The 23,317-nt window shown below is 38.8% G+C and overlaps 1 long non-coding RNA gene across 2 annotated transcripts in view; it reads left to right on the forward strand.

Annotated features, from left to right (window-relative positions):
- LOC134298798 (uncharacterized) overlaps positions 1 to 23,317 on the forward strand; it is a 56,015-nt gene that overhangs the window by 22,001 nt on the left and 10,697 nt on the right. For both annotated transcript variants that reach the window (XR_010005881.1, XR_010005880.1), the window contains exon 2: positions 2,326 to 2,490. This is a non-coding gene — a long non-coding RNA (uncharacterized LOC134298798). The remainder of the gene's footprint in view (positions 1 to 2,325; positions 2,491 to 23,317) is intronic.

Raw genomic sequence — 23,317 nt, forward strand, 5'->3', positions numbered from 1 at the left:
TTGACAGTTGGGCCAAATACCTTCTGCAAATGTGTTTTCGTGCTATATTTAGCTTTGCATATAGCCAGTCTGAATATTATTGGCCTAGTTTTAACTGGGTTGGTAAAACTGAGGTTGAACTGTTACACATTAGTGGGCTGCAGGTGTGAAGATTGATGCCACACAAGCAAAGAATCCCGCTCCTTATAAAAAACTAACAACCATTTTAAAATATGTATCCCCATGTCTGTAAACAGGCTAAACTGAAAGTTTTTTCTTGATTCCTTTTTCTGCACATGGATAGTTTTGTATAGAGAAACATTCAGCTTTATGAACAACTGCCTGAAGGATGATGTATTTACCCTTCAAATGAGGACTCTACTTTCTCTTCTTTGTTTAATATGAAAGAGAGTGTTGGGGGGGGGGGGGTTCCACATATTGTGGAATTGCCACTACCTTCAACATGCAAGGGAAGAAGGACAATAAAAATTCTAGTTTACCAACACCTGGAAGTCCATGTGGTTCCCATCCCTGGTGATTTATCACAACCATTCTTTTCTCTGACTGCCCCGAATGCAGATTTCTGTCCATGTTATTGATCAACTTGTTTGATTTGAGATACCATTAGAAAGGTTAGTTTATGTTATGGTTTGAATATTGGACTAAGATTCTGGAGACCAGAATTTGAATAACCACATACCATGGGCAACCAGTTGGGTGAATTTGGGCAAATGATATTGTCTCAGAGGAAAACAGTGGCTAACCTTCCTTGAATAAACTTTGACAAGAAAATACTGTGATAGGGCTGCCATAAATCAGAGCCCATTTGTAGGGAAATATCAACATAATCCCAGAATATAATACATCTGTGGAAGGAATCAAAATACTGCTCTGAGCTTTCCAGATTAATTGGCTACAGTGAGGAACAAAATAATGGATTAAATAATGGGAGGGCAAGTACAGCTCACTACATCAGAACTAGACAGCATAGCCAATGTGAAGAATCATGAGAACAGTATGCCATCAATATCTACAAGGCCATACTTTTTCCACAGATAATTAGATTACAAAAACAAGTTTCATTAATTTATGGACTTGCTGCTTACACCATGAATTACTGCTTACATCATGGCTTCACAGAAAAAAAAGAGTGGCAGTGGAGCAAATCCATTGCCTTGCGCACAGCTCCCTCACAGCAATGCTTCCCTTATCACATGTGGGGAGCATCACCTGAGTGCTGAGGATCCATGCTGGCTCCATTGGAGCCAGCCCAACATGGGCATGTTCCCATGTTGGGACAACTGGAGTGTTGTTCCACTCCAGTTGTGGGAGGGGCTTCCGCTGGAAGTCTAGCAATGCTATGGGATGGGCAGCGTATGTAACAATCACAAGACTGCTGGTGACGCATTCTAAGATGCTTAAAAAGCCTTGTCTGATGAGGTAGTTAAGCTACTCTGCTGCTCTTAGGTGTATTGAAGGATGCTATCTTCTTGCCAGAGTTAAAAGATGACTGAAAGCCAGGTGAAATAGAATAGGGGAAGGAAAATAGAAAGTTTAAGTATAGCAAAATATTTTGTCCATCCTTGAACAAGACAGGGGAAGGTGCAGAACAATCTTAAAGTAATAAGGATTCCTTTAAGGAATAAAGGTTAGAAGGTGGAGATCCTATGTGGTAATCAACAGAAATCCATCAGGTATTGAAACAAATGCAGGTAGTCTAGTGTTATAAATCTTAATGGACAGAATCTACTGTTGTTTAACACACATGTAAGTTCCCCTATGGAAATGATTAGACATTTTTTGTCTAATGAAAAAGTACGACACTCAATTCAAGATTGGATAAATGCACATGGGATGCCAGAACAAATGGATATATTGGTTGATTAAGTTATGAAACTGAATATACGCCCAAACATGAAAACAAAAGCATATGTATATTGATGTATAGGTGCACACTTGCATCCATAGTGGCATCACATATGTAATTCTACTTCTATTCATAGCCTTACATTGAATGTACACGTTTTGCATTGGAGAAAAATGTATAAGACTTCTATATGATTCTGAACATTGTCACAACAAATACCATAGTAAGTCAAAGAGAAAGTAAAAGGAATGTGAGCATGAATAGATATTTTTGCATGCCTGTTCCTATATAACAAACAAATCAATTATTTTCTTTGCATGTGGTTCCTTCAATAGTTTCTCGAAAATGTTGTAATTCCTCTACAACTTTTTAGACTTTTTCCTGTCCCAGTACAACAGTACTCAAAGTTTTGCAGCCTTGATGTTTCCATAGTGATCGATTCCTTATATGGCTAACACCATTCATGCTCTTCTTTGCAGAATCCTATTTTTGTTCTCCTCCTAGTCTCCAACTTCGTTTTCCTTTGGTCTCCATTTGAATGCCAAAGAGAACAAGCACCTCATTCTGATGTGGTTGGAAACAGATTACATATGATTCTCAAACACCAAAGGGTAACAAGAAATAGTGCACACCTGGAAGCCAAGGTAATAAATCCTGATAGCTTAGACAGAGGAAAAGCAGATGTTAGAGTTCTGTGGTTTTCTGTCAGCAGAGAGAATATTACAGTCTACTGACTGTCTATATTATTTTTGGCTGTTTCCCTAGATATGTGATGCTGATTGAAATAGATGTTTCCAAGCAGACCGTACAATGTGTTGATAATCCTGATGTTGGTGAATTAGACTTAGTATGCCAGATACGGATACCAGTGTCTAATGATCGATTGAGCTCACAATTCTGTCCAGAAAAAAATGAGTCACCCCAGGAAAGGTATTTTCAGCTACATGTTCCATAAAAGAGACAGCAGGAATTTCAATCTAAAGGTATTTTCCTAATATCAATAGTGAACCAACATGAGTCTATTCCAGGCAGAGTTTTTGGAATTGAAACAAATTTAATATGAATGAAGGCTGGAGATTTTCAAGCACAGCTTCAGATTTTTCTTTCCATTATAATTACTTCAGTTTCAAACTTTTTGTTAGCAGTTGGGTTATGTTTCTAGGTGTTTTTAAGGCAGGAAATATTTATTCCATTATTTCTAATAAAAGTTCCTCTTTCTAATTATAACTATTTTGATTATATAGTGTAACTTACACAGAATCTTAGAGATGGAAGAGATCTTAGCAGCCATCTAGTCCAATCCTGTCAGTGCAGAACCTTCAAACATATCTCTGGTCTACAGGCAGAAATCCCTTATATTACTAGGAGACACATACAGCTGTAGCTTGTTGGCAACGCAGCAAAATATAATAACATTCCAAATCCACAAACCATTCTTATGTTTAGCTACAGTGTACATAGCAGCCCCCATCAAACTTTACAATTATTGGTCTTTCCTACCTCTTTAGCGGTAATGACTGCATCCTAAGAAGTGTTGGGATTTGTAGTTTGGTGAGACATTACAGCTCTCCAGCCAAGAATTCTAAATACCTCATGAAATATCCCAGGTTTCCATAGGATGCAACCATGGGAATTTAAGTGTATCAACATTCTATATAATCAGCCATCTGTGTCCACAAATTCTACATTCATGGATTAAACCATCCATAGATTGAAACTGTAAAATAAAATCCAGAAAGGAAATCTTGATTTTTCCATTTTTTCCCATAAAAAACACCATTTTACTATGTCATTTTATATAAAGGGAATTGAGCATCCATGGAATTTGGTATCAATGGGAGTCCTGGAACCAAGTGAATACCAGGGGCCCACTGTAAATATGTAGTATGACAGAGATCAGTGCTGATATTCAATTGATTTTTCCAACAAAAGTATATTGTTGTGAGTTAACTGTGGTATATTGTAAAATATTTTGGGTTGGATTGCTCTTAAATTTACAATTAAGATCAATTATCTTTTCAAAAGACCTGCTTCTGCTTGGTAGAACTAGTTTCTTACCACAGATCAACATTATCAACTAAAATTTTACTTCACTGTGTGTGCAGCTACGAGATATTTCATGTGCACCTACACTTCAAAGTCAAGAAGAAGAAATTCATGCCATGTGAACAAAAAAGGAAAAGGGAAAGGAAAGGAAAGAAGGGAAGACACAAGTTAAAAGCTCAGTATTGGTAGAAATTTAATTTCCTTTAAAGGAAGGAAGCTTATTTTATCAATTGAATGTGTGGGGTTTCAAAAATTAGTCTCATTGTCTTGAATGTTACCATAGAAAATGTATTTTGCCCATTACTGAAATCATAACTTGCCAATCCTAAGGTTGTTAAACTACTTAGTTTTCCAGCGTCCTTCAAAATAACAATATCTCCATGCAAATCTGAATCTGGTTTTATAAATGATTATCCTTCATTTGCTACACAGCTGTAACCCTGTAAGTATGTAACAAGATGTTACAGCAAGCTGGTATAAAGCAAATGTTTATTTGTACTCTTGACATGTTGGGGATCAGTTAGCAATCTATTCATGCTTAGCCACCATCTGCTTATTATATTATTGAAATTCTTAGACTGCTGTTATTATTAATGTACAATTTTTCCAAAATTGCATCTGAACTGCAGTATGTTTTAACATGGCCAAGCCATCAAAATGAAGGCATTTTAGGAGATCATGTAACAAAGTGGTGTTGGACTATGAGTTGGTCAATCCAGGTACTAATCTCCACTCAGCCATACAAATCCACAAGTCATATCAAACCTATAAAGCTTAAAGGTAAAGGTTTCCCCTGATAGATGTAGATGCCCCTTAAGTTTTGCTTTGTGGTGTAAAGAATTAATGGAGTTTGAAACAACACCAGTTAATGCAGTGAGACACCAGCACTATCTGGCAGGGAAGGCTAAACATGTTCCAAACCAAGGGTCCCCAAACTAAGACCCATGGGCCAGACTAAAGTCCTCCAAGGCCATTTACCTTGGGGCCACTGTGGCGTAATGAGTTAAACCCTTGTGCTGCTGAACTGCTGACCTGAAGGTTAGCAATTCTTATCCGTGGGACGATGTGAGCTCCCACTGTTAGCCCTAGCTCCTGCCAACCTAGCAGTTCAAAAACATGCAAATGTAAGTAGATAAATAGGTACCACTTAGGTAGGAAAGGCAAAACAATGCTCCATGCAGTCATGCCGGCCAGACGACCAGAAAATGACAACATAGGCTCCTCTACTTGGAAATGGAGAAGAGTACCTCCTCCAGAGCTAGAGATGAGCATCGCTTCCAGACCTGGAAATGAAAGAAGCCTTTGTCTTTGTCTGTGTATGTGTCTCTCATTGAATTGTAACAAGGCGTTGAACAAGGCCTGTATCTGTTTATATATACTGTAATCCGCTCTTTTCTGCCAACCTAGCAGTTTGAAAACATGCAAATGTAAGTAGATCAATAGGTACCGCTGCAGCAGGAAGGTAATGGCGCTCCATGCAGTCATGCTGGCCACATGACCTTGGAGGTGTCTACGGACAACGCCGCCGCTTCGGCTTAGAAATGGAGATGAGCACCAACCCCCAGAGTCAGAAATGACTGGACTTAACGTCAGGGGAAACATTTACCTTTACCTTTCTCTTGGGGAGAAGGGTGGAATATAATAATAATAATAATAATAATAATAATAATAATAATAATAATAATAATTACCCAGCCCACACCCTAAACAGTTGACTTAGGGTTGCCCTTAATCTAAAATGATTTGAAGGCACACAACGACAATCCTACAGAACTTTACCTTATAAGTCAAAAGCAGGCCCGCACTTTCCATTGAAACAATTGTAAGTTTATGTTGGTAAAAACTATTCATTTGAAATATTGTTTTGTTCTTTCATTGAGGGGTTTTTTTTTGCATTACAACTAAGATATGTGCAGTATGCATAGGAATTCATTTTTTTCAAACTATAGTCCCCCCACATAGTCTGAGGGACCATGAACTGTCTCTGTTTAAAAAGTTGGAGAGTCCCTGTTCTAAAGCTACAAGTCCACTGATTCTATTGCATTGAGCAATGAAAATTAGACATGGGAATGAAAGTGATGTCAAAGTGCATTAATTCTGTCTGTGGTGTAACCTGTTGCCCAAATACACTATAGAACATAGTCTGATTTCTAAAGTAAACTGCTACAGAGGAATGGCTCACCACATGGAGACAGCCACCATTTGCAATGACTTAACATGTCGACTCCGTAGCAAACATGCAATGTACTTTTGCTGGCAAACAATAGCCCACAGCATATGGAACTGTTGCTTATTCTTGTTTAATGAAGACTACTGCAATTCCAGTAAGTGGGCCCAGATTTTTTAAATCTAGTCCAGAACTAGAAAAGGTTTTTTTAAAATTCCTTCTGTGCTAGTTCTTAAAGCGAATACACCTAGAGCACAGGCCTTAAATTCATAGTCTGTATGAGCAAATCATATCATAATGTGTGCAGAACAGCCTCCTTTTTCCTTTAATGCAATGTAAAACCCCAGGCTGTTATTACTGCAGGTGAAAGAAAGAGAAGGAAAGAGGGAGAACTCCAAGAGACTGGCTGACTTTAGGGCAGTGAGGGGGAATGCCAATTTTCTCCCCCACAGCAGATGTTTATAGCTATGATATAAACTCCTGAAAATAGGGGCTTATAATTTCAATGCAGACACAATCTTAACTAGAGCAATGGGAACAGTGTTGCCATAATAACTGCCAGTCTCAGGAAAGAATTTATGGCAATGTGTCAATCTTTCTAAAAGTAAAAGGCTGGTGGCCACCAGTGCCTATGAGTAATAGAAGCAAGATGCATATTCTTGGGGATCCTGCCAGCAAAATGCAGGCACAAGGGCCATTTTAGCATATTTATTGTGTGTTAAGGATCTCCTTCTTCCTATATTACTGTAACCAAAGGAGATTTTTCCCTTCCATTGGCACAATGTGAATAAAAACCAGGGACTCTTATTTTCATTAAAAATGAAGTCCTTTCATGCAGATTGCACAGGTAGAAAGAGCACTTAGGACAGTGGTTCTCAACCTGTGGGTTGCCAAATGTTTTGGCCTTCAACTCCTAGAAATCCTAACAGCTGGTAAACTGGCTGGGATTTCTGGGAGTTGTAGGCCAAAACACCTGGGAACCCACAGGTTGAGAACCAGTGGCTTAGGATGACAAATTGCAGCAATGAATATAAACTGTGTCACAAACACAGTCACTTGTTCCTTCTGGAATAACTCTCCAGAAATCTACATCTGCCAAGGACTAGAATTTAGTTTAAATTTCAGATCAGAATTTTGCATGGACTCCATAAATATCTAAATAACTCTGAAAATGAACTGGACAACTAAGCATTGGGGACATTTCCATTTGTAGCATTCAAATTCATTCAGTCCATATCTTTGCTCATGCTCCTCTTCCATTCTGTCTGTTTCCGCTGTGGTTTAAATTTCAGACCAACTTTCTCTCCTTTTGTGGCTCCTTAAAAAACAGATATGTATTCCATGTAATGTGAAGTCTGACCCATTAGCATTTAAGTCTCCAATTTGGACTCTTTTCTTGGAATGCAGTCAAGGGAGGTGTTAAGTGTATGCTTAATTTCTAAAATGAGATGGGCTGGAGATATTGCTGCCATTTACTTTGGAAGAAACAACCACTTCTTAATTTTAATTGTGTGGTCCAACAGTTACAGTGAAATGAGGATTTTGTACATGTTTGTGGGTATTTTCCTAAATTACCTGTAAATTACGTATCTTTACAACAGGTAGTAACAGGGTTTGGCTATAAGACAGCCATTGTGTGAGAAAAGGAAGCAGAAATGAGAAATCATGCACAGTTACATGGGGAAAAATTGAGCCTTGCCTTTTTAGTCCTCTCAGCTTCAGGACCAAATAGAACAACATCAGATAATCTAAACAGTGTCCATTCTGTGCCCCAGAGGATCTCCTCATGTGAACCTCAGGCTTACTTACTATTATCATCAAACCTGAAGACATGGTGGAAGAAAAGATACTGTTTCTCCACTTTTCAGTTCAGTTTGTTCTCTTTTCCTGACATTTTTACCTTACAGTGAACAAAATCCAGAACAAATCCAATCTCACTGGGTGGGCCTCTACCACATATTTGGTTTGGAGAAGTCTCGGCAATAGTCTGGCAGTGGAAAATACACGGAGGTAAAACAGCATGGGATCTTTGTAACTCACTGTGAGATGAGTGAACATCCACTATAGTGACAGGCATGATGTTCCCACTGTGGTTGTATCTGTAGCAATTTCCAGTTAAAGTACATATGTACCACAGTGACTTACGATACCATCCAACAAAATCTAATTATGACAAAGTCTCATTAAAAGCAAAGAGGACTTGTAGGGCTAGATACAAATTTCATGTAAGAACTTTTGGCTGAAAAATTTGAATGGTTGGGAAATTGCATCTCCTCACACACATACTTTGACAGCCACAACCACCCACAGCCCCTAAATGGCATTGATTGACATTATGTGCTGACTTGAACATGGTCCATGGAAAGGCAACCTAGGAACAACAACAACAATAACAAAACAATATATTCAGGGTGAAAATCATTCTTCTTTGAGGATGGGCTACCATGTTACCCTCAGCTCTATGGAACAGTGCTATCTTAAGATAGACTTAAGTGAATATCCAGGTCATTGAGATGTTGCTTTTTTAGAACATGACTACCATCATCTCTCAGTCAGCATGGTCAGTTGCCATGCTTCCTGGGTGGTGGCAGCAGCTGAGAATCACAGTCCAAAACAGTAACTTTCTTTAGATCTACAAACAGCACCACTATGTCAGCCTTCCTATAAGCCAGTGTTTTGCAATGGCTTGAGTGTTGGAACCCCCACTTATCTACGGAAATGTACCAAGGTATATTGGGCAAGTCATACTTTTGCTCAAATTACCGTAAATAATCAGCTTGAAGGCAAACATGACATCTTTCTGCTGTCTATTGATCTTCAAGTCTTTTTGACTGGAATCTCACCATATCTAGAGAACACCTGGTGAAAAAGGCTGCTCTGAATTATAAATATGTTTGCACACACATTTTAATACAGTAAGAATATATTTTTAGATGATGACTATAATGTACTTTGTTGCCTAGTTATTTATGGAATATAGAGCTTAGATGGGCAACTATAGCACTCCAGCTTTTATTAGACTGCATGATCCAATGGTCCTAGCAACACGACTAATGAGATATCATGGAGTGCTGATCCAAGAACACCTGCCTGACTACAGTTCCCTTTATCTTATTTATTTTACACCTCATTCAGCATTGAAGTAGGGATCATAACTACTGTGGCTTACACAATATGCAAATGCATTTCAATGTAATTGATGCATTAATCAATCATCAATGAATCAATGAAAGATCAGATAATTAATCAACTCACACTCTTTAATCAGCAAATTCTCCAAGTTATAAGCAAATGTTGCCACATGTTGTAGTGGCATTCTGCCATGATTAGCTTTCTTGGAGATAAAGGCATTAATATGTGTTTAATTATGAAACATCTCCTTGGCCTCTCCACATTTCCAATATCCATACATTTATTCTTTAGAAATATGTCACAGATCCATTTACTGTGGTTTATATGGTATCTTAATTGTTCAATAACAAATCTCAAAATACCAATATTAATAGTTTGTCTTTGGTAACCTTTTATGAAGAAAACACATCTCCAGATTGCATCCCATTTATGAACAGCACAAGATATTTTCTTTCTGAGAAAAAAAAAGTTATATCCCTGTGTTGTACTTACTGGACATGAGTTTCAATCTGGGGTAATGGGAATGTGTTTTTCACCACACTTTGATGACAGCTGTGAAGTTTGAAGGTCTGCAAGAGACTATCTGCTGCAGACATTCAGATCTCCAATTCATGGGTATGGGGTGGAAGTATGATTTATAAGCTAGGTGGAAATGATTTATAAGAGAGCAGAATCAAAGAGAGGCAGACCAACAAGGGGATTGCCACTCTTCTTCCTTTAAATGCCCACTTTAAAAAAATAGCCTACAGGAAGCCTACATTATAAAAGGAACTTTTGATAAGTTATAGCACTTCAATGGTAAAACCAGACCTCCTCTGTATAAATCTTGGAAAGAAAACCCTATGACAAGGTTGCCATAAGATGGAGTTAAAATTGAAGGCGCATAACTACAAAGCAGTGCAGTTGAATGACGATGAGAGGCAAAGAGTGGGTTGGCTGTTTCCTTGCTTGTTGGGGTATTATTTGCAGTGTGGGTGTGCGTTGTTTGGGAAAGATAGTGACTTGTTTCCATGACAGTGATATATTCATCTATCTTTTTTCAAAGTCACTATTGAACGCTTACTTTCCCCTTGTAAGAGAATGGAGTGGTACATCAGGTTGAAGCTCAAAGATTCTCTGGGATTGTTAAAAACAATGTAGTTATTTGTCAGGATCCAGGGCTCTGCCGATATGCAGGCAGAGATTAATCAAGACAACACCCAGCGTGTGTCACCAGAACAGCGGGTCTCGTCTCTGGTCGCACTCGCAGCTCCAACTTTTTCTCCACTCCAAACTCCAGAAATCTGGTCCAGTCTGTGCTTTGGTCCAGTCTAGGAACTGGGATCTGGGCCCATAACCAAATGTCAGAGTAATTTACGCAGCACGGCAGCAGTTGGGTGGAGTCAGAGGAACACAGCACGAAGAGACATCAGAGACGATGGTAAAACTATATACAAGTTTTACTGAAAGCAGTAATAAAGACAAACAGACTTGAAGACAATGGACACAGGACTTGACTTCTCAGCAGACAGCACTCGACTTAACTCAGAACTGAACTGATGTAATCAGTAATGCATACACACTTGTGTCTGTACACTCCCCTGGTACCAGCCACACATCAAGGTCATCACAGCTTCCTAGTAATTAACTCTTTCCAGACTATAGTACACTCTGGATGATGCAATCAGCATGCAATACAGGCAAGACACAAATTTCATTTAAACACTACTAATACACAAATCCCACATTAACAAAAATTATTTTACTTAAAGCAGTAACTTAACAATTTGGCTGTTTCAAGGTCTAAATTCAAACATAAGGATAAGAATTCAAACATGAATATATAAAGCAAAATCTCATGAACAAGTAGTGTACTACTAACACTGGTTCAGGGTCAAGAGTACACAGTAGTCAAAGTTGCAGTCCAAGAGTCAGATGCCAAGGGTTCACTGATTAATGTTCCAATATTCAAGAGTCTGTAGTTCCAAAGCTCAAGTCAAATAATAAACCAGATAAGCCAAAGTTCAAGGGTAATCCAAAATCCATAGTCAAAAGTCAGTTGAGGGATTCAAAGTACATCAAAGTCCACAATAAGATACAAAAACAATAGAGTTCACCAACAAGATTATCATCATGGTTCAAGATTCATCAAGGTACAAAGTTAATGAGTTTATGATACAGGTCAGCATACCACTGATGTCCACAACCAAGTATAAGAAATACTTTTGTTCTCTAACAGCACTCTCTACCCAGGCTCTTTTTATGCAGCTGACCACAGCTGCATCCTGGGTCTGCAAGCCTTGTCCCTGATCACTGCAACCTGTAAGCTCTTACAGTTAGATTACTCTGACCTTCAGAACGAGGAAGGAGAATAACCCCTTCCATACTTTTCATAACCATCATGCTTGGCATCACCAACCTGCTAAGCATGATACTATATTACCCATCACCAGTCTGCCAGGCCTTATTGTGGGACATGATATTATTAATGGGTGTCCTGATGAAGAACAAACCATTCTTGTTGCATTAGTTTATTATGAAATGTTTGTTCTTCTCTTGATGCCATTGCTTATTAGAATCATTTTTCTTCATTGATGCATGCATTTGTCTGTGAATTATTATATTTTACAAATACAGTAGTATGTTTAGTATTTGCAATGTAATAACTTGAAAAACGCATTACCATATTTTAGACTTTGAACCTTACCTAATTTATATTGCTCACAAGACACCATTTACACACAATTCTATATACTGGAACTATGGGGCTGGAGTTACTGCAGAAGTTGAGAAAAGGTAGCTGTTTAAGCATTACCAAAAATGAGAAGCAGTGGTTCTCAACTTGTCGGTCCCCAGGTGTTTTGGCCTACAGCTCCAAGAAATCCCAGCCAGTTTACCAGCTGTTAGGATTTCTGGGAGTTGAAGACCAAAACCTCTGGGGACCCACAGGTTGAGAACCACTGGTATAGAGACTCTTGTTTACCTCAAAAGAGCTGTGGAAGGAGCAGTAATAAAAGCAAGAATGGATTCACTGCACCTGCAACAGTAGATCTACGAAGCATCCTTGGTCCTCACTATCATCTGAGTCTATTCTCCAGCTGTTGATGGACATGGTCAAGACCTTTGCTCTGTCTTCCTATGATCCTTTATATTTTAAACAGGACTTGGGATGGGCCCTTCAAGTAGAGTATAGAGAAGTAAATTATCACTTAGTTTCTTTTTGAAGGAAACAATAGATTCAGACATTATTGTGAAAATCTTCAAAAACACTCAGTTCTCAAAGCCTATTCAAGACTAATCCTGCACAAAATTCAAACATTTTATTTGCATAGAAAACAACATTTTATAATATTATTTTTGCTCAGATTTTCTGTATAAAAATGCTGTTTTTATGTGAAACATTCATGTATGAATTTTGTGCAATATAAATGGCTTTTTATGTAGAGTAGAAATATCATTTCCAGTGCGAAAGATGCTGGTTTCTGCACAAAACAACCATGTGTGTAATTTGTACAGAAGTCCCCAAATGCAAAGATTATTTCCAGTCCAGAATTCTTCAAAACACCTCTTTGACAATTAAAATAATATTTTTGAATATCCTTTCCATCCTTAGTAAAGAACAGAACACCTTTCAGCAGAGGACAGTTCTGTGTAAAGTAGGACATATGGTTAACTAAACAGTAGATTTGGACCGTAATGTTGCACATACTTCCAACTAGCCTTAAGCCATTAAAATGACACTTACATGAATATTTATGGCATTCCTGATCACCTTTATATAGGACTGCTGAGGCAGTTTCATGTAGAGCTGGTGCAGGTCTGCTGCCAAAGCTCTTTAACGCCACAATTTCCTTAAGGTTTTTAAAAAGTCAATTTGAACAAATGTGCACAATACCCAAGGTACCTTTGGCCATAACTACTGTCTATGCCTGCCAGCTTTACCTATCTATAGCAAAGCAGCCAAGTAGATAAATAGACTGGATTGTACCCAATTGTAGAATTGTTGGTGTTCCAAGGACATAAGAGGTCCCAGCCTAGTGCGTCTATATATTCAGGGACTGTAAATGATTTTTCTGACATTTATTGTTTTATTGCTTAGTGCTTGGGAAAAATGGGCAGTTGGATGAAACTGCGCTGCCCCTGCTCCATTTTTTGAGGGGCAACATAAGGGCAGCATTTTGCATGGCAACCTTTTATTTGCATCTTTGTAATAAAAAGAAGCCACTGCACCCTCTGGAGGTGTTAGCTGGTTCAAGTAACTTAAATTAACCCCCCCCCTTTACAGTGTTTCAGCAGATATTTGGATAGGTGGTAGAAGAAGAAGAGGTGGTAGTACAAAAATAATTTTCTGCATCCATTTTAGTGAAAGTTAATCTTTGTTGCTGATTTAGTACAGGGCTGTCATGCACTTCTACGTCCCAAACTGAACTACAGGTCTTAGGGCCCAAGCATTAGCTTTCTTTTATTTATCCTCTAACATGTTACAGATGAAAACTGGGACACTTGTAACCAAACTATATTACAGTGTTGTCAAGTAATGAGAAAAAAACCACATACTCTTGGTGAGATTGCAGCAGTTTAGCTTTGTCTAAACCTACTGCGTGCATACTTTTGCACCTTGACATTAGTTTGTAGCATGTGCAGCATGCTAAGGCCAAGGAGGGGAAAGTGGGAGGAGAAGAAAGAAACAGAGATATTTTAAGAGGGGTTGAAAAAGTGGGACAACAGAGGAAAAGTGGGACAACAGTGGTGCTTCCAAACTGGGACAATTGGAAGGCATGCTGTTGCATGGCTCATTATGGAAGAGACAAAATATGGGGAAATCACATGGAATGAACATGTGTTGGAAACAATACCCCTCCTTCTTTTCCCCTCAGAGTTGAAATCCATGATGTTTAAAGAGTAATACCTTTTTAAAGCACATCAGGGTGGAGACAAAACCTGGAAGTGCACCCAAGCTCACTTTTGTCTCATTCAAAGAACTGCATCCCATCATTATGGTCACCAGATGTGACAACATGTAACTTTCAGTCACAGCTCAGGACATTTTGGGTGTGGTGGTGGGTGTTGGATTTTTTCTGAAGGGGAAGCATCATAAAACAGCATGTGACAGCTTTGGAAAAGGTTTATATATATCCTTAAAAATCCTTGTGGTTTTGCAGTTGAACATGGGAAGAGATACTAAAGCATTTAGTAGGTTGGTGATGTGTTGCCCCACTCAGAGCTGCAATATGGACTTCAGAGAAAAAACATTGGGCCAAGGTGCAGAGTCCTTTACAGTGGGGGTATCTCTACCTTGGACTAGCCTCACTCCTGAGAACTCAGCACTAGAGAAGTCCCATTGTAAACTTTTAGTAAACTGGTTCATAGAAGGACTTTTCAGAAAGTGCTTCTGACTGGCTGCAACTTTTATGATGTGGGGAATCATTTAAATTCAGAGTCTAAGCAGATTCAGGCAAGTGTAATCCAAAGACTGGGATAACACAGCATGTGATGATGATAATAATAATAATAATAATAATAATAATAATAATAATAATAATAATAATAATAATAACAACAACTTTATTCTTATACCCCACCACCATCTCTCCGAAGAGACTTAGGGCAGCTTACATATGGGACAGAAAGTCCAATAGACAGAAAAGCAAACAATCCATTAAAACAAAGCCCCCATTAAAATAAAAACAGGACAGATCAGGTCATGGAATATAGTCAGGCCTGAAGAATCCAAATGCTGAACTGAAAGTATCTGAAGTCCAAGCACAAGGGGGCTGATTGGAGAAAAAGTCAAAATAAGAGGGTTTTTTGTGTCAGAAGCAACCTAAATCACTTGAGAAACTGCAAGTCGCTTCTGGTGTGAGAGAATTGGCCGTCTGCAAGGATGTTGCCCAGGGGACGCCCGGATGTTTTTTTTTTTTGGGATGTTTTTACCATTTTTGTGGGAGGCTTATGTCCCCGCATGGAGCTGGAGCTGATAGAGGGAGCTCATCCGCGCTCTCCCCGGGTGGGATTCAAACCTGGCAGCCTTCAGGTCAGCAATCCAACCTTCAGGTTACACAGCTTTACCCCATTATGCCACCAGGGGCTCCTAAAAAAATAAGAGTTGATGGGTTCACAAGTAGATCGGCAAGCTGCTTTTCTAAAGAGTTGGAGAGGAACTTTATAGCAAATATGTAAATGAGAAGGTCTTCAGTTTGACTCCACCCATGACCAAGAGGGCTTTTTACCCAAATGGAACAGGGGCAGTGGAGAAAAGCTTTACTGTTTTACTTGGTTTAGTTTTATGGACAGTTGAAAAAGGAAATAATGTACCCCCAAAACCATACAGCAAAAGTTTTTTTTTATTATGAACATGTGTAAAAATTGTAAAGGAAAAACACTGGTAAGTGCATGGAGAGAATGTGCAATATAGCAAACATTGTAATCCTCATGGACCAATAATTCAAGCACATTCAATTCCTTTATTAAAAATATCCTTAATAGACAGCATTTGTTAGACATTTAGAGCTTTGGTCGCAAAGCAGCTGCTGAGCTCTGAACTTCCTGGAACTGGGAACAGCTGATCCCAATAAATAAGTAACTTCTCAGCTAACACTTCTGTTACCTGACCTACTTTTGAGATGCAAGTTTCCCAGAGGTTTCAAATAACAATTGATCCCCTGAACCAGCCAGACTGTGAGATATCTTCCATTACTTACAAACCTCTCATTTCATGAGTCTTTCCCAGAGAGTGTTTCTAAGCACAAGCCTATGCATCTTCCAATAATGCATAGACAGGAATGGGTCCCGGGTGTGAAGTTCTCATCCAACGGACTTCAACAGAGATGAGAGGATGACAAATTCTGAACAACAAAAGATGGTTATGAATATTTGTCTGAGTTGTAAACTCCTCTGTTGCCAAAGCTCTCCAAATCCTAAGTGGCAACAAGATTTTAATAGGCCTGTCGCATTGTCACCACTGAATATCTTTGAAGAAAAAGGGAGTTTCAAGTGGTACAAAATGCACCCTGATAAATCTTTTTTTCAAGTGTTTTTTCACCACTGTATATTTACTGTAGAGATAGCATCGTTTGAAACATTCATTTTTCTTTCTTTCCTTTGTTTGGTTTTGCATTGTGTAAACCCTGGTAGTCCATTTTGCAATGGTCAGTCCAGGGAACCTGTAAGCCATTCACTGGGACATGGAGTGTTGGCCTTAGTATGCTCTGGGCATCATTAATTGTTTAAAAGCCCAGTTCCACCACTTGCTGCAAGAAGATACTGAAATTCATCAGTTAATGTTTGGTGGTACTTTCTTTGTTGTAGACCACCTGCTGTATCATTTACCATCTATAAATTCTTATCTACTGGTAGTATGTGCCAGTCTCAGAACCAAATGAAGTCTTGTGGTGTCTTGGATATGTAGCTAGTTTCATAGAACAGGAAAAAAAAGCTTTCTTCTGCTCTGTGGTGCAGGAATCTTGCTTTAAAAGGTAAAAATGGGGAAGCACACACTGTCTAGTCATTTTGTTCAAGCACCAAGCCTCCTCCCATCGTAAAATGTATAAAGTAGCTAACTACTATCCAGAATAAGGAAGGAAAATACTTGTTCTGCTCCCACCTATCCTAACCACTTGGAAGTTGAACTGGCTGCATAGGGAACAGACCGGAGACTATATAGTTGAATCAAACAAAAATTTATTAACTGACAAGAATTTTAGACTTTCTCTCCTCCTGAGTCTCACTACAAAGTCTTTATGAGGAGAGGTAAAAAGAGATAAATACAGTTCTAGTTGAAATGAGGCTATTAAATCTTTATTTCTTCTTATTGTCTCTTTCTTGTATGGTGTTCAACTTTCTCTAAGATGGTCTCAATATTTAACTCTGACTGGACTTGCATACAGGTGTGACTGGACTTGACTACAACTCATAAAGCTGGACGTGCTATTTATGGATCTTCCAGCTTTTCTCTTTCTTCATTTTCCAGTCACGAAAAGGCTGACTCTTCCAAAAATCAGAAATCTCTTAGGGGATTCTTAAAGGGTCAGGGTGACTGAGGCTTCAAATGCAAAGAGGCTGTCTAGAAGGACCCCCCAGAAACTGAACATAAAATATTAGTCCCTCTAACTAAAAAGGGTTTAACTAAGGGTAAACAGTGAGGGACTTCATGAGGCACGATTATATTCTTAATGGATTTGAAGTGCACAGAAGCTCAGTTTACTGCTGGACTAAGCCCTGAATGATTACCAATCTGCTGTCATTTTTGTTTATTTTCCTATTGTGTCTATTGAATCATACAGAAATCCTAACAGCTGGAAAACTGGCTGTGATTTCTGGGAGTTGTAGGCCAAAGCACCTGGGGATCCACAAGGTGATCTAGTCCAATCCTGTTACATATGAATACTGTACAGAACTACGTTATTTAAAGATGACTATCCAAACTCCCTTTAAAGACCTCCAGATATTACCAACAAAGCTTATTATGGTAGTCTTAGTAGGAGATAAAGAAAGATAGTCTTGAACAGCTAAGCTGGATCTTAAATGAATATAGCATTTTGTTGAGGAATTTCTGAAATTGTAATAGTGCCTCTGATGCAATGAAAGTTTGGTTGGTTTGTGTGTTTCTGGTGTGAAATGAAAATATTCAAAAATCTTCACATATTGCCACTTAACAACAGGTAGAAGAGGACACACATGTCAGTGAAAGACTTTACCAAAATAAGATATATTCATTCCTGTCTTTAAATATAATTATCAATCCTTCCTTGCGACTACATGCTGACAGTTGGTTTCCTTCTGTTAGGTGGGAAGGGGCAATGCAACTTTCAGGCAAGAGTGATTGACAGCTTACAACACTCTATTCCTGAAATTTGGCACACACACTTTATATCAATTCTAGACTTTTAAGTTTTTTTTGAAACACAACTTTAAATGTGAACTTTTAAATTGTGGAATATGGACTGCTGAATATAATATCTGAATAAAATATCAGTAGCGGTATCCCAGTGGGCAGCCAACCAATTTTGGATGGAGCTCTACAATCCCCTGCTGAAAAATCCCTCAACAAATATGACAGTCATGCTTGAGCAACATTTGCGCTGGTATAGTAAAGTTGTGTGAAGGTCTGGCAGTGAAGGAAATTCTTATATCATGGAAAGGAATAAGGAATATTTGTTTATTCTTGTTTATATAAAACAGAAGATCCATTACTTTCATTATATATTTCAACTATATTTTGAATTCTTTTGCTCTCAATTAAATGAGAGATAAATCTTTTCAATTTTACAATTCATTATCTGAGACAGGCTATGCTAGCTTTTGAGAAGTTAAGTTTCCTATGATACTGGCAGGAAAAGACTATTCTTGACCTGCCATTTCAGCTTTTGCACCTAGTTTGCATCATGAAGGATTGTCTGGCAAGTGAGATGAACTCCCTCTTGCCTTTTGTTACCTTGACCTTTCAAGCAAATACCCTGTGAAGGTGGAAAACTGCAAATGAAAGGATGAAGTAGCAGGTTGCTTAAAATGGCAGCTCCATTTTGATCCCAGTGTCTGAAAATAGAGTGGATCCTCATTGGAATCAAAATTGTTGACAATTATTTAAGCAGGAAGGAGATTGTTTTCACTTCAAATTATTATATCACCAGAACTCACTTTGTATGACCTTTTATTTAATGCAACTTTGCATATTCCTAACTTAGTAGCAGAAGCTTTAAGAAACCTTTTTTATTGATTGTGATGCAAAATGGAACACATGTGCACTGGTATCCAATGCACATTGGTTTCATAGTACATCAAAACCCATTGTGAAATGGTCACTTTCCTGATCTTGCTGCATAGTAATGTACATCCACCCTTTACTAGATACTGCCATTATGAAACTATTCAACATATAAGTCACTTTATGAATTTCCATATAGGATTCTGACTCTTATTTTTAATTCCATTGTTACATGTAATTAGGATTGACAGATCTCAGAGTTTACTCTTGTCCAGTTGTCAGGTCAAGGAACAGTAATAGCAAGGTGAAAGCACATTGTACAAAAGGTTATTTGCATATATATCTTTCTCAAAAACACTTGGTGTTTTTAATTATTTGAATGCTGCGCTCTGTGAAACCATAGTTGATGCTGAATTATCACGCTTTGTGACATGATGGGGAACTGTCTCTAGAAACATCCCCAGTGTCCATCTCCTGTGACATCACAAGGGATCTGCTGTAGATCACAGGTTCTCTCCCTAAAATCTCAATGTCTGGATAGTCCTCACCAGGGGGTCCTAAGTACAAGAGACAGCAAAATAGGAGTCAGTTGAGAGCTCCTTACCACCAAACATTCAGTGAGGTCATCTAATGGGTTGACACTTCTTTCTTTCATGGCCTTGAATAATCATTGAAAGTGGAGAGAAGATCCAGTGGACAGTGCCCCACGTTTGGTTCGGGGATGGTCTGAATATAATATTCTACAATGGATAGAAAGAGATAATTTCCATCACTTCAGGGTATATTTTTCAAAATTCATTACCTTTCTAACACAAATGATGACGTAATAAATATATCAAATGAATAAATGATAACAAAATATGAACAACACTGCCCAAACCCATTATGTGGCATGGTCACTTGCCATCCATATGTCTACCACTTGATTGCTAATCATCTTCTTTGTGAAGTCTTTGCTTTCCCTTAAATACTGTTTTTCTTTTACTTCAGCTTCTTAACTTGGTTTCTCTGTTTAGTCCTGCTCCTCAGCACTGCTAGCCTAAGATAAATGGGCCAATTAATTTAAATGTGTTGCTTGTACTACTCAGATACTTCTTTCTGCTTCTGCTTATCCTTCTTTCTGGTCATGGCCAAAACAGGCTTCTTCATCTTGGATGGCAAAGGCCAGCTTTTCTCCTTAGCTGCTATTACTTACCAATTATACTTGTTAGCTTTTTCTCTCTACTTTCAGTTTTTGTTAGAATAGGAGTACAGAATAAGAGAGTGATCCAAGGAAGTATTCCAATATTTTCTGATTTGATTCAAGTGAATTTGGGTGGGGGAAAGGTTCTTCATGTTGGCTTATTTGTAAGGGGATGGCCAGCATCTTCATTCATTGAAGATTGGGAAAAGTTCATATCCACTGTCTGTGCTCCTTTCCCACATGGTCTAGTCATTATATTTATCTCACAAGGCTGAAAAGGGGGCCCTATGCATGCACCGAAGTGCATGCCTAGATTTCTACATAACTGGACTTTTTGGGAATTTCACTCGCCATGAACAGACCCTAGGAATGCATGTACTCTCCAACATTTCATAGCTGAAAACTGGTACACATTTGACCATCCAACATCAGAGATGGCAAACATTATTGAGGAAAGGCAGATAAGCTAGGAAAGAACTCCAACAGTTTGATTTTTTTTTCTTTCCTTAAAATATTGGAAGGTGTGCCAACCTCTCCTCTGCCCAAGGGCATAGTTTCAGAATATACAATTATCAACTGGTGATGCGAGTGTTTTGGAGAAGTTATTCCCCCATCCCACAATTTTAATCAAAATGGCAATAAAGACATTAGTTTTCAACCAAAGTTGGCAGGATAAAACAGCACCCGAATTTCACTGATGTATCATTGCCAATAAAATAATATAGGAAAAGGATCATTTGCACAAGCTGGCAAGTTCTTTACATCTGAGATAGTAATATTCCGTTATTAGTTGCCTTTGGGTGATCACATCAGCAGTCAAGATTCAGAAGAAATGTGTGGGGTAATTTTTACGCAGGGAAACTGTTGCATTGTGACGAATGATAGGAAATTGTCTGCTTACGAAAGCTATTTTTCCTGCCTTTCTCTTAATCCATATTTTCTTGGTAGTCACTAGATGGCACCGTAGAGCAACTTTGCAGCTATTTGGTGACAATGAAGCTATTCTGGAAGGACTTTAAATCTGCTGCGTTTGAGTCACTTGCTGCATGGATGCCTTGGAACATGAGGCAAAAATGATTCTTTTTCCCCAGTTTAGGAATGTGCAAATTTAGCAGCTTAGAACTACAGGTGAGTTTGATTCCTATGGAATCTGACTTAAAATTTTGATGGAGAATAAGTGGTTGTAGGGTAGCAAAATAATATAGAAACCGTTTACATGCACACATACTACTTAGCAATCCATCGTCACCCGAGGATGATGGTCCTCCAAGTGTAATGTCCTTACGGTGGATGCATACATGGCTGTGGAGAATATTATTGACATGCACGCACACACACACACACACACACACACAGCTATTTTGAAGCATGCTCACCATTTCAGCCAGCTGTGCCCCTTCCTAGATTTGGAGAAACTAAAGATGGTACTGCACACAGTGGGGACCTCAAGTTGTACTTCTGCAATGAGCTTTATACTGGGTTACCTTTGTTCCAAGTTCTGAAACTCCAGTTTGTTCAAAAGACAGCAGCCAGATTGGTTACAGGAATATCCAGGAGTGAGCATATTACACCCATATTAAAGTCACTCCACTTACTTCCAATTAGTTTCTGGGAAAAGTACAAAATGTTGGTATTGAGCCGTAAAGCCTTACTTGGTCTGGGTCCAGGTTCCCTACAGAAACACCTTCTCCCATACAATTTGCTTCTCCAGACCGCCAGAATGCGACTGGTGACAGTCACCCAGAGGACCTTTTCATCAGCCGCCCCACGACTGTGGAATGACCTGCCGGAAGAGATTTGATAGCTAAACGAACTGTCAGAATTTAAAACACATCTGAAGACCTATCTCTCTTGGCAGACCCACACAGCCAGTTTTAATCACAAATTTTAAACTTGCATCTTATGTTCACTATATTTTAATCTTTGTTCTGTGTAATTTAATATATGTATTTGTAGAAATATGTTTCAATGTGTTGTTTTTTTTCATGTCAGGAGAGACTTGTGAAACTGCAAGTCGCTTCTGGTGTGAGAAAATTGGCTATCTGCAAGGACGTTGTCTAGAGGATGCCCGCATGTTTTGGTGTTTTTACCATCCTTGTGGGAGGCTTCTCTCATGTCCCCGCATGGAACTGGAACTGATAGAGGGAGTTCATCTGAGCTCTCCCCGGGTTGCATTCAAACTGGCAACCTTCAGGTCAGCAACCCAACCTTCAAGTCATCAGTCCTGCCGGCACAAGGGTTTAACCCACTGCGCCATCAGGGTCTCTGGTGTGCATTTTATATAATGTTTATGGTGATTATGTGTTTTTAGTGATGTTGTAACCCACCTCGAGCCACAAGGAGAAGCGGGTAAGATATAAAATTATTATTATTGACACAACGACATTGTATGACACAGCAAACAAGATAGATATGCTGGATTTCGTAGCACAAAATCACAAATTGAAAACTTCTCAAGTGTCTTTTCGAAGTGTATTTTTGGATGATGTGTGCAGATCCCAGTAGGGTGGCCTTTTGCAGTTGGCAGATCGTAATTTTGTCAATGTCTATTGTTTCCAAATGCCGGCTGAGATCTTTTAGAATGGCACCCAATGTGCCGATCACCACCGGAACCACCTGCACTGGTTTCTGCCAGAGTCTTTGAAATTCAATCTTGAGGTCCTGATAGCGGCTGAGTTTTTCCTGTTGTGGCGCAGGCGGGAGAGCAAGCCAGCTGCAATTAACTGCAATGAATCACTCTGACCAGGAGGTCATGAGTTCAAGGCCCGCTCGGAGCCTATGTTTGTTTGTCTTTGTTCTATGTTAAAAGGCATTGAATGTTTGCCTATATGTGTAATGTGATCCGCCCTGAGTCCCCTTCAGGGTGAGAAGGGCGGAATATAAATGCTGTAAATAATAATAATAATAATAATAATAATAATAATAATAATAATAATAATAATTGTTTTTCATCAATGTGACTGTCACCTGGGATGGCGACATCAATGATCCAAACCTTTTTCTTTTCCATGACTGTGAGGTCTGGTGTGTTGTGTTCCAAAACTTTGTCAGTCTGGATTTGGAAGTTCCACAGTATCTTTGCGTGTTCATTTTCCATTACCTTTGCAGGTTTGTGATCCCACCAGTTCTTTACTACTGGGAGGTGGTACTTGAGGCATAAGTTTCAATGAGTCTTTTGGGCCACGTAGTTGTGCCTCTGTAGTCTGTCTGTGCGATTTTCTTACAGCAGCTGAGGATATGATCAATGGTTATGTCAGCTTC

This window comes from Anolis carolinensis, chromosome 4 (genome assembly GCF_035594765.1).
Source record: "Anolis carolinensis isolate JA03-04 chromosome 4, rAnoCar3.1.pri, whole genome shotgun sequence".
Classification (NCBI taxonomy): Eukaryota; Metazoa; Chordata; class Lepidosauria; order Squamata; family Dactyloidae; genus Anolis; species Anolis carolinensis.